This window comes from Idiotropiscis lumnitzeri, unplaced genomic scaffold, assembly GCF_059441095.1.
Source record: "Idiotropiscis lumnitzeri isolate Australia: NSW breed Sydney's pygmy pipehorse unplaced genomic scaffold, RoL_Ilum_1.0 HiC_scaffold_24, whole genome shotgun sequence".
Lineage (NCBI taxonomy): Eukaryota > Metazoa > Chordata > Actinopteri > Syngnathiformes > Syngnathidae > Idiotropiscis > Idiotropiscis lumnitzeri.
In genome coordinates this window covers 781,848-792,071 of record NW_028283562.1, presented here as the reverse complement: position 1 = coordinate 792,071, position 10,224 = coordinate 781,848, and the positions used below count along the sequence as shown (strand labels likewise).

The 10,224-nt window shown below is 53.8% G+C and overlaps 3 non-coding genes across 3 annotated transcripts; all 3 read right to left on the bottom strand.

Moving 5' to 3' along the window:
- Positions 1 to 1,043: 1,043 nt before the first annotated feature.
- On the bottom strand, positions 1,044 to 1,126 carry trnaq-cug (transfer RNA glutamine (anticodon CUG)). Its single transcript has one exon. It is a non-coding gene; the product is annotated as a tRNA-Gln (tRNA).
- A 4,237-nt stretch (positions 1,127 to 5,363) lies between these two features.
- On the bottom strand, positions 5,364 to 5,446 carry trnaq-cug (transfer RNA glutamine (anticodon CUG)). The gene has a single exon. It is a non-coding gene; the product is annotated as a tRNA-Gln (tRNA).
- Positions 5,447 to 9,827: 4,381 nt separating this feature from the next.
- On the bottom strand, positions 9,828 to 9,910 carry trnaq-cug (transfer RNA glutamine (anticodon CUG)). The gene has a single exon. It is a non-coding gene; the product is annotated as a tRNA-Gln (tRNA).
- Positions 9,911 to 10,224: the final 314 nt, after the last annotated feature.

The window sequence follows — 10,224 nt, the reverse complement described above, 5'->3', positions numbered from 1 at the left end:
TTGCTTTTTTCTTGCTTAGTACTATCAATGGGCTCTGTCTGAGGCGGGATTCGAAACCACGCCTCCTGGGGTTACTGCGACCTGAACGCAACGCCTTCGACCGCTCTGCCATCCTGGCAACTGGTAATGCTCTCTTGACTGTGTTTGCTTTTTTCTTGCTTAGTACTATCAATGGGCACTGTCTGAGGCGGGATTCGAAACCACGCCTCCTGGGGTTACTGCGACCTGAACGCAACGCCTTAGACCGCTCTGCCATCCTGGCAACTGGTAATGCTCTCTTGACTGTGTTTGCTTTTTTCTTGCTTAGTACTATCAATGGGCACTGTCTGAGCCGGAATTCGAACCCACGCCTCCTGGGGAGACTGCGACCTGAACGCAACGCCTTAGACCGCTCTGCCATCCTGGCATCTGGTAATGCTCTCTTGACTGTGTTTCCTTTGTTCTTGCTTGGTACTTTCAATGGGCACTGTCTGAGGTGGGATTCGAACCCACGCCTCCTGGGGAGACTGCGACCTGAACGCAACGCCTTAGACCGCTCTGCCATCCTGGCAGCTGGTAATGCTCTCTTGACTGTGTTTGCTTTGTTCTTGCTTGGTACTTTCAATGGGCAATGTCTGAGGCGGGATTCGAACCCACGCCTCCTGGGGAGACTGCGACCTGAACGCAACGCCTTAGACCGCTCTGCCATCCTGGCAACTGGTAATGCTCTCTTTACTGTGTTTGCTTTGTTATTGCTTGGTACTTTCAATGGGCTCTGTCTGAGGCGGGATTCGAACCCACGCCTCCTGGGGAGACTGCGACCTGAACGCAACGCCTTAGACCGCTCTGCCATCCTGGCAACTGGTAATGCTCTCTTTACTGTGTTTGCTTTGTTATTGCTTGGTACTTTCAATGAGCTCTGTCTGAGGCGGGATTCGAACCCACGCCTCCTGGGGTTACTGCTACCTGAACGCAACGCCTTAGACCGCTCTGCCATCCTGGCAACTGGTAATTCTCTCTTGACTGTGTTTGCTTTTTTCTTGCTTGGTACGTTCAATGGGCTCTGTCAGAGGCGGGATTCGAACCCACGCCTCCTGGGGAGACTGCGACCAGAACGCAACGCCTTAGACCGCTCTGCCATCCTGGCAGCTGTTAATGCTCTCTTGACTGTGTTTGCTTTTTTCTTGCTTGGTACGTTCAATGGGCTCTGTCAGAGGCGGGATTCGAACCCACGCCTCCTGGGGAGACTGCGACCTGAACGCAACGCCTTATACCGTTCTGCCATCCTGGCAACTGGTAATGCTCTCTTGAATGTGTTTGCTTTGTTCTTGCTTGGTACTTTCAATGGGCACTGTCTGAGGCGGGATTCGAACCCACGCCTCCTGGGGAGACTGCGACCTGAACGCAACGCCTTAGACCGCTCTGCCATCCTGGCATCTGGTAATGCTCTCTTGACTGTGTTTCCTTTGTTCTTGCTTGGTACTTTCAATGGGCACTGTCTGAGGTGGGATTCGAACCCACGCCTCCTGGGGAGACTGCGACCTGAACGCAACGCCTTAGACCGCTCTGCCGTCCTGGCAGCTGGTAATGCTCTCTTGACTGTGTTTGCTTTTTTCTTGCTTGGTACGTTCAATGGGCTCTGTCAGAGGCGGGATTCGAACCCACGCCTCCTGGGGAGACTGCGCCCTGAACGCAACGCCTTAGACCGCTCTGCCATCCTGGCAACTGGTAATGCTCTCTTGACTGTGTTTGCTTTATTATTGCTTGGTACTTTCAATGGGCACTGTCTGAGGCGGGATTCGAACCCACGCCTCCTGGGGAGACTGCGATCTGAACGCAACGCCTTAGACCGCTCTGCCATCCTGGCAGCTGGTAATGCTCTCTTGAATGTGTTTGCTTTGTTCTTGCTTGGTACGTTCAATGGGCTCTGTCAGAGGCGGGATTTGAACCCACGCCTCCTGGAGAGACTGCGACCTGAACGCAACGCCTTATACTGCTCTGCCATCCTGGCAACTGGTAATGCTCTCTTGAATGTGTTTGCTTTGTTCTTGCTTGGGACGTTCAATGGGCTCTGTCAGAGGCGGGATTCGAACCCACGCCTCCTGGGGAGACTGCGACCTGAACGCAACGCCTTATACCGCTCTGCCATCATGGCAACTGGTAATGCTCTCTTGAATGTGTTTGCTTTGTTCTTGCTTGGTACTTTCAATGGGCAATGTCTGAGGCGGGATTCGAACCCACGCCTCCTGGGGTTACTGCGACCTGAACGCAACGCCTTAGACCGCTCTGCAATCCTGGCATCTGGTAATGCTCTCTTGACTGTGTTTCCTTTGTTCTTGCTTGGTACTTTCAATGGGCACTGTCTGAGGTGGGATTCGAACCCACGCCTCCTGGGGAGACTGCGACCTGAACGCAACGCCTTAGACCGCTCTGCCATCCTGGCAGCTGGTAATGCTCTCTTGACTGTGTTTGCTTTTTTCTTGCTTGGTACGTTCAATGGGCTCTGTCAGAGGCGGGATTCGAACCCACGCCTCCTGGAGAGACTGCGACCTGAACGCAACGCCTTATACCGCTCTGCCATCCTGGCAACTGGTATTGCTTTCTTGACTGTGTTTGCTTTGTTCTTGCTTGGTACTTTCAATGGGCTCTGTCAGAGGCGGGATTCGAACCCACGCCTCCTGGGGAGACTGCGACCTGAACGCAACGCCTTAGACCGCTCTGCCATCCTGGCAACTGGTAATGCTCTCTTTACTGTGTTTGCTTTGTTATTGCTTGGTACTTTCAATGGGCTCTGTCTGAGGCGGGATTCGAACCCACGCCTCCTGGGGAGACTGCGACCTGAACGCAACGCCTTAGACCGCTCTGCCATCCTGGCAACTGGTAATGCTCTCTTTACTGTGTTTGCTTTGTTATTGCTTGGTACTTTCAATGAGCTCTGTCTGAGGCGGGATTCGAACCCACGCCTCCTGGGGAGACTGCGACCTGAACGCAACGCCTTAGACCGCTCTGCCATCCTGGCAGCTGGTAATGCTCTCTTGACTGTGTTTGCTTTTTTCTTGCTTGGTACGTTCAATGGCCTCTGTCAGAGGCGGGATTCGAACCCACGCCTCCTGGGGAGACTGCGACCTGAACGCAACGCCTTAGACCACTCTGCCATCCTGGCAACTGGTAATGCTCTCTTGACTGTGTTTGCTTTTTTCTTGCTTGGTACGTTCAATGGGCTCTGTCAGAGGCGGGATTCGAACCCACGCCTCCTGGGGAGACTGCGACCTGAACGCAACGCCTTAGACCGCTCTGCCATCCTGGCAACTGGTAATGCTCTCTTTACTGTGTTTGCTTTGTTATTGCTTGGTACTTTCAATGGGCTCTGTCTGAGGCGGGATTCGAACCCACGCCTCCTGGGGAGACTGCGACCTGAACGCAACGCCTTAGACCGCTCTGCCATCCTGGCAACTGGTAATGCTCTCTTTACTGTGTTTGCTTTGTTATTGCTTGGTACTTTCAATGAGCTCTGTCTGAGGCGGGATTCGAACCCACGCCTCCTGGGGAGACTGCGACCTGAACGCAACGCCTTAGACCGCTCTGCCATCCTGGCAGCTGGTAATGCTCTCTTGACTGTGTTTGCTTTTTTCTTGCTTGGTACGTTCAATGGCCTCTGTCAGAGGCGGGATTCGAACCCACGCCTCCTGGGGAGACTGCGACCTGAACGCAACGCCTTAGACCGCTCTGCCATCCTGGCAACTGGTAATGCTCTCTTGACTGTGTTTGCTTTTTTCTTGCTTGGTACGTTCAATGGGCTCTGTCAGAGGCGGGATTCGAACCCACGCCTCCTGGGGAGACTGCGACCTGAACGCAACGCCTTAGACCGCTCTGCCATCCTGGCAGCTGGTAATGCTCTCTTGACTGTGTTTGCTTTTTTCTTGCTTGGTACGTTCAATGGGCTCTGTCAGAGGCGGGATTCGAACCCACGCCTCCTGGAGAGACTGCGACCTGAACGCAACGCCTTATACCGCTCTGCCATCCTGGCAACTGGTATTGCTCGCTTGACTGTGTTTGCTTTGTTCTTGCTTGGTACTTTCAATGGGCTCTGTCAGAGGCGGGATTCGAACCCACGCCTCCTGGGGAGACTGCGACCTGAACGCAACGCCTTAGACCGCACTGCCATCCTGGCAACTGGTAATGCTCTCTTGACTGTGTTTGCTTTGTTATTGCTTGGTACTTTCAATGGGCTCTGTCTGAGGCGGGATTCGAACCCACGCCTCCTGGGGTTACTGCGACCTGAACGCAACGCCTTAGACCGCTCTGCCATCCTGGCAACTGGTAATTCTCTCCTGACTGTGTTTGCTTTTTTCTTGCTTAGTACTATCAATGGGCTCTGTCTGAGGCGGGATTCGAAACCACGCCTCCTGGGGTTACTGCGACCTGAACGCAACGCCTTCGACCGCTCTGCCATCCTGGCAACTGGTAATGCTCTCTTGACTGTGTTTGCTTTTTTCTTGCTTAGTACTATCAATGGGCACTGTCTGAGGCGGGATTCGAAACCACGCCTCCTGGGGTTACTGCGACCTGAACGCAACGCCTTAGACCGCTCTGCCATCCTGGCAACTGGTAATGCTCTCTTGACTGTGTTTGCTTTTTTCTTGCTTAGTACTATCAATGGGCACTGTCTGAGCCGGAATTCGAACCCACGCCTCCTGGGGAGACTGCGACCTGAACGCAACGCCTTAGACCGCTCTGCCATCCTGGCATCTGGTAATGCTCTCTTGACTGTGTTTCCTTTGTTCTTGCTTGGTACTTTCAATGGGCACTGTCTGAGGTGGGATTCGAACCCACGCCTCCTGGGGAGACTGCGACCTGAACGCAACGCCTTAGACCGCTCTGCCATCCTGGCAGCTGGTAATGCTCTCTTGACTGTGTTTGCTTTGTTCTTGCTTGGTACTTTCAATGGGCAATGTCTGAGGCGGGATTCGAACCCACGCCTCCTGGGGAGACTGCGACCTGAACGCAACGCCTTAGACCGCTCTGCCATCCTGGCAACTGGTAATGCTCTCTTTACTGTGTTTGCTTTGTTATTGCTTGGTACTTTCAATGGGCTCTGTCTGAGGCGGGATTCGAACCCACGCCTCCTGGGGAGACTGCGACCTGAACGCAACGCCTTAGACCGCTCTGCCATCCTGGCAACTGGTAATGCTCTCTTTACTGTGTTTGCTTTGTTATTGCTTGGTACTTTCAATGAGCTCTGTCTGAGGCGGGATTCGAACCCACGCCTCCTGGGGTTACTGCTACCTGAACGCAACGCCTTAGACCGCTCTGCCATCCTGGCAACTGGTAATTCTCTCTTGACTGTGTTTGCTTTTTTCTTGCTTGGTACGTTCAATGGGCTCTGTCAGAGGCGGGATTCGAACCCACGCCTCCTGGGGAGACTGCGACCAGAACGCAACGCCTTAGACCGCTCTGCCATCCTGGCAGCTGGTAATGCTCTCTTGACTGTGTTTGCTTTTTTCTTGCTTGGTACGTTCAATGGGCTCTGTCAGAGGCGGGATTCGAACCCACGCCTCCTGGGGAGACTGCGACCTGAACGCAACGCCTTATACCGTTCTGCCATCCTGGCAACTGGTAATGCTCTCTTGAATGTGTTTGCTTTGTTCTTGCTTGGTACTTTCAATGGGCACTGTCTGAGGCGGGATTCGAACCCACGCCTCCTGGGGAGACTGCGACCTGAACGCAACGCCTTAGACCGCTCTGCCATCCTGGCATCTGGTAATGCTCTCTTGACTGTGTTTCCTTTGTTCTTGCTTGGTACTTTCAATGGGCACTGTCTGAGGTGGGATTCGAACCCACGCCTCCTGGGGAGACTGCGACCTGAACGCAACGCCTTAGACCGCTCTGCCGTCCTGGCAGCTGGTAATGCTCTCTTGACTGTGTTTGCTTTTTTCTTGCTTGGTACGTTCAATGGGCTCTGTCAGAGGCGGGATTCGAACCCACGCCTCCTGGGGAGACTGCGCCCTGAACGCAACGCCTTAGACCGCTCTGCCATCCTGGCAACTGGTAATGCTCTCTTGACTGTGTTTGCTTTATTATTGCTTGGTACTTTCAATGGGCACTGTCTGAGGCGGGATTCGAACCCACGCCTCCTGGGGAGACTGCGATCTGAACGCAACGCCTTAGACCGCTCTGCCATCCTGGCAGCTGGTAATGCTCTCTTGAATGTGTTTGCTTTGTTCTTGCTTGGTACGTTCAATGGGCTCTGTCAGAGGCGGGATTTGAACCCACGCCTCCTGGAGAGACTGCGACCTGAACGCAACGCCTTATACTGCTCTGCCATCCTGGCAACTGGTAATGCTCTCTTGAATGTGTTTGCTTTGTTCTTGCTTGGGACGTTCAATGGGCTCTGTCAGAGGCGGGATTCGAACCCACGCCTCCTGGGGAGACTGCGACCTGAACGCAACGCCTTATACCGCTCTGCCATCATGGCAACTGGTAATGCTCTCTTGAATGTGTTTGCTTTGTTCTTGCTTGGTACTTTCAATGGGCAATGTCTGAGGCGGGATTCGAACCCACGCCTCCTGGGGTTACTGCGACCTGAACGCAACGCCTTAGACCGCTCTGCAATCCTGGCATCTGGTAATGCTCTCTTGACTGTGTTTCCTTTGTTCTTGCTTGGTACTTTCAATGGGCACTGTCTGAGGTGGGATTCGAACCCACGCCTCCTGGGGAGACTGCGACCTGAACGCAACGCCTTAGACCGCTCTGCCATCCTGGCAGCTGGTAATGCTCTCTTGACTGTGTTTGCTTTTTTCTTGCTTGGTACGTTCAATGGGCTCTGTCAGAGGCGGGATTCGAACCCACGCCTCCTGGAGAGACTGCGACCTGAACGCAACGCCTTATACCGCTCTGCCATCCTGGCAACTGGTATTGCTTTCTTGACTGTGTTTGCTTTGTTCTTGCTTGGTACTTTCAATGGGCTCTGTCAGAGGCGGGATTCGAACCCACGCCTCCTGGGGAGACTGCGACCTGAACGCAACGCCTTAGACCGCTCTGCCATCCTGGCAACTGGTAATGCTCTCTTTACTGTGTTTGCTTTGTTATTGCTTGGTACTTTCAATGGGCTCTGTCTGAGGCGGGATTCGAACCCACGCCTCCTGGGGAGACTGCGACCTGAACGCAACGCCTTAGACCGCTCTGCCATCCTGGCAACTGGTAATGCTCTCTTTACTGTGTTTGCTTTGTTATTGCTTGGTACTTTCAATGAGCTCTGTCTGAGGCGGGATTCGAACCCACGCCTCCTGGGGAGACTGCGACCTGAACGCAACGCCTTAGACCGCTCTGCCATCCTGGCAGCTGGTAATGCTCTCTTGACTGTGTTTGCTTTTTTCTTGCTTGGTACGTTCAATGGCCTCTGTCAGAGGCGGGATTCGAACCCACGCCTCCTGGGGAGACTGCGACCTGAACGCAACGCCTTAGACCACTCTGCCATCCTGGCAACTGGTAATGCTCTCTTGACTGTGTTTGCTTTTTTCTTGCTTGGTACGTTCAATGGGCTCTGTCAGAGGCGGGATTCGAACCCACGCCTCCTGGGGAGACTGCGACCTGAACGCAACGCCTTAGACCGCTCTGCCATCCTGGCAGCTGGTAATGCTCTCTTGACTGTGTTTGCTTTTTTCTTGCTTGGTACGTTCAATGGGCTCTGTCAGAGGCGGGATTCGAACCCACGCCTCCTGGAGAGACTGCGACCTGAACGCAACGCCTTATACCGCTCTGCCATCCTGGCAACTGGTATTGCTCTCTTGACTGTGTTTGCTTTGTTCTTGCTTGGTACTTTCAATGGGCTCTGTCAGAGGCGGGATTCGAACCCACGCCTCCTGGGGAGACTGCGACCTGAACGCAACGCCTTAGACCGCACTGCCATCCTGGCAACTGGTAATGCTCTCTTGACTGTGTTTGCTTTGTTATTGCTTGGTACTTTCAATGGGCTCTGTCTGAGGCGGGATTCGAACCCACGCCTCCTGGGGTTACTGCGACCTGAACGCAACGCCTTAGACCGCTCTGCCATCCTGGCAACTGGTAATTCTCTCCTGACTGTGTTTGCTTTTTTCTTGCTTCGTACTATCAATGGGCTCTGTCTGAGGCGGGATTCGAAACCACGCCTCCTGGGGTTACTGCGACCTGAACGCAACGCCTTAGACCGCTCTGCCATCCTGGCATCTGGTAATGCTCTCTTGACTGTGTTTCCTTTGTTCTTGCTTGGTACTTTCAATGGGCACTGTCTGAGGTGGGATTCGAACCCACGCCTCCTGGGGAGACTGCGACCTGAACGCAACGCCTTAGACCGCTCTGCCATCCTGGCAGCTGGTAATGCTCTCTTGACTGTGTTTGCTTTTTTCTTGCTTGGTACGTTCAATGGGCTCTGTCAGAGGCGGGATTCGAACCCACGCCTCCTGGAGAGACTGCGACCTGAACGCAACGCCTTATACCGCTCTGCCATCCTGGCAACTGGTATTGCTTTCTTGACTGTGTTTGCTTTGTTCTTGCTTGGTACTTTCAATGGGCTCTGTCAGAGGCGGGATTCGAACCCACGCCTCCTGGGGAGACTGCGACCTGAACGCAACGCCTTAGACCGCTCTGCCATCCTGGCAGCTGGTAATGCTCTCTTGACTGTGTTTGCTTTTTTCTTGCTTGGTACGTTCAATGGGCTCTGTCAGAGGCGGGATTCGAACCCACGCCTCCTGGAGAGACTGCGACCTGAACGCAACGCCTTATACCGCTCTGCCATCCTGGCAACTGGTAATGCTCTCTTTACTGTGTTTGCTTTGTTATTGCTTGGTACTTTCAATGGGCTCTGTCTGAGGCGGGATTCGAACCCACGCCTCCTGGGGAGACTGCGACCTGAACGCAACGCCTTAGACCGCTCTGCCATCCTGGCAACTGGTAATGCTCTCTTTACTGTGTTTGCTTTGTTATTGCTTGGTACTTTCAATGGGCTCTGTCTGAGGCGGGATTCGAACCCACGCCTCCTGGGGAGACTGCGACCTGAACGCAACGCCTTAGACCGCTCTGCCATCCTGGCAACTGGTAATGCTCTCTTTACTGTGTTTGCTTTGTTATTGCTTGGTACTTTCAATGAGCTCTGTCTGAGGCGGGATTCGAACCCACGCCTCCTGGGGAGACTGCGACCTGAACGCAACGCCTTAGACCGCTCTGCCATCCTGGCAGCTGGTAATGCTCTCTTGATGGTGTTTGCTTTTTTCTTGCTTGGTACGTTCAATGGCCTCTGTCAGAGGCGGGATTCGAACCCACGCCTCCTGGGGAGACTGCGACCTGAACGCAACGCCTTAGACCGCTCTGCCATCCTGGCAACTGGTAATGCTCTCTTGACTGTGTTTGCTTTTTTCTTGCTTGGTACGTTCAATGGGCTCTGTCAGAGGCGGGATTCGAACCCACGCCTCCTGGGGAGACTGCGACCTGAACGCAACGCCTTAGACCGCTCTGCCATCCTGGCAACTGGTAATGCTCTCTTTACTGTGTTTGCTTTGTTATTGCTTGGTACTTTCAATGGGCTCTGTCTGAGGCGGGATTCGAACCCACGCCTCCTGGGGAGACTGCGACCTGAACGCAACGCCTTAGACAGCTCTGCCATCCTGGCAACTGGTAATGCTCTCTTTACTGTGTTTGCTTTGTTATTGCTTGGTACTTTCAATGAGCTCTGTCTGAGGCGGGATTCGAACCCACGCCTCCTGGGGAAACTGCGACCTGAACGCAACGCCTTAGACCGCTCTGCCATCCTGGCAGCTGGTAATGCTCTCTTGACTGTGTTTGCTTTTTTCTTGCTTGGTACGTTCAATGGGCTCTGTCAGAGGCGGGATTCGAACCCACGCCTCCTGGGGAGACTGCGACCAGAACGCAACGCCTTAGACCGCTCTGCCATCCTGGCAGCTGGTAATGCTCTCTTGACTGTGTTTGCTTTTTTCTTGCTTGGTACGTTCAATGGGCTCTGTCAGAGGCGGGATTCGAACCCACGCCTCCTGGGGAGACTGCGACCTGAACGCAACGCCTTATACCGTTCTGCCATCCTGGCAACTGGTAATGCTCTCTTGAATGTGTTTGCTTTGTTCTTGCTTGGTACTTTCAATGGGCACTGTCTGAGGCGGGATTCGAACCCACGCCTCCTGGGGAGACTGCGACCTGAACGCAACGCCTTAGACCGCTCTGCCATCCTGGCATCTGGTAATGCTCTCTTGACTGTGT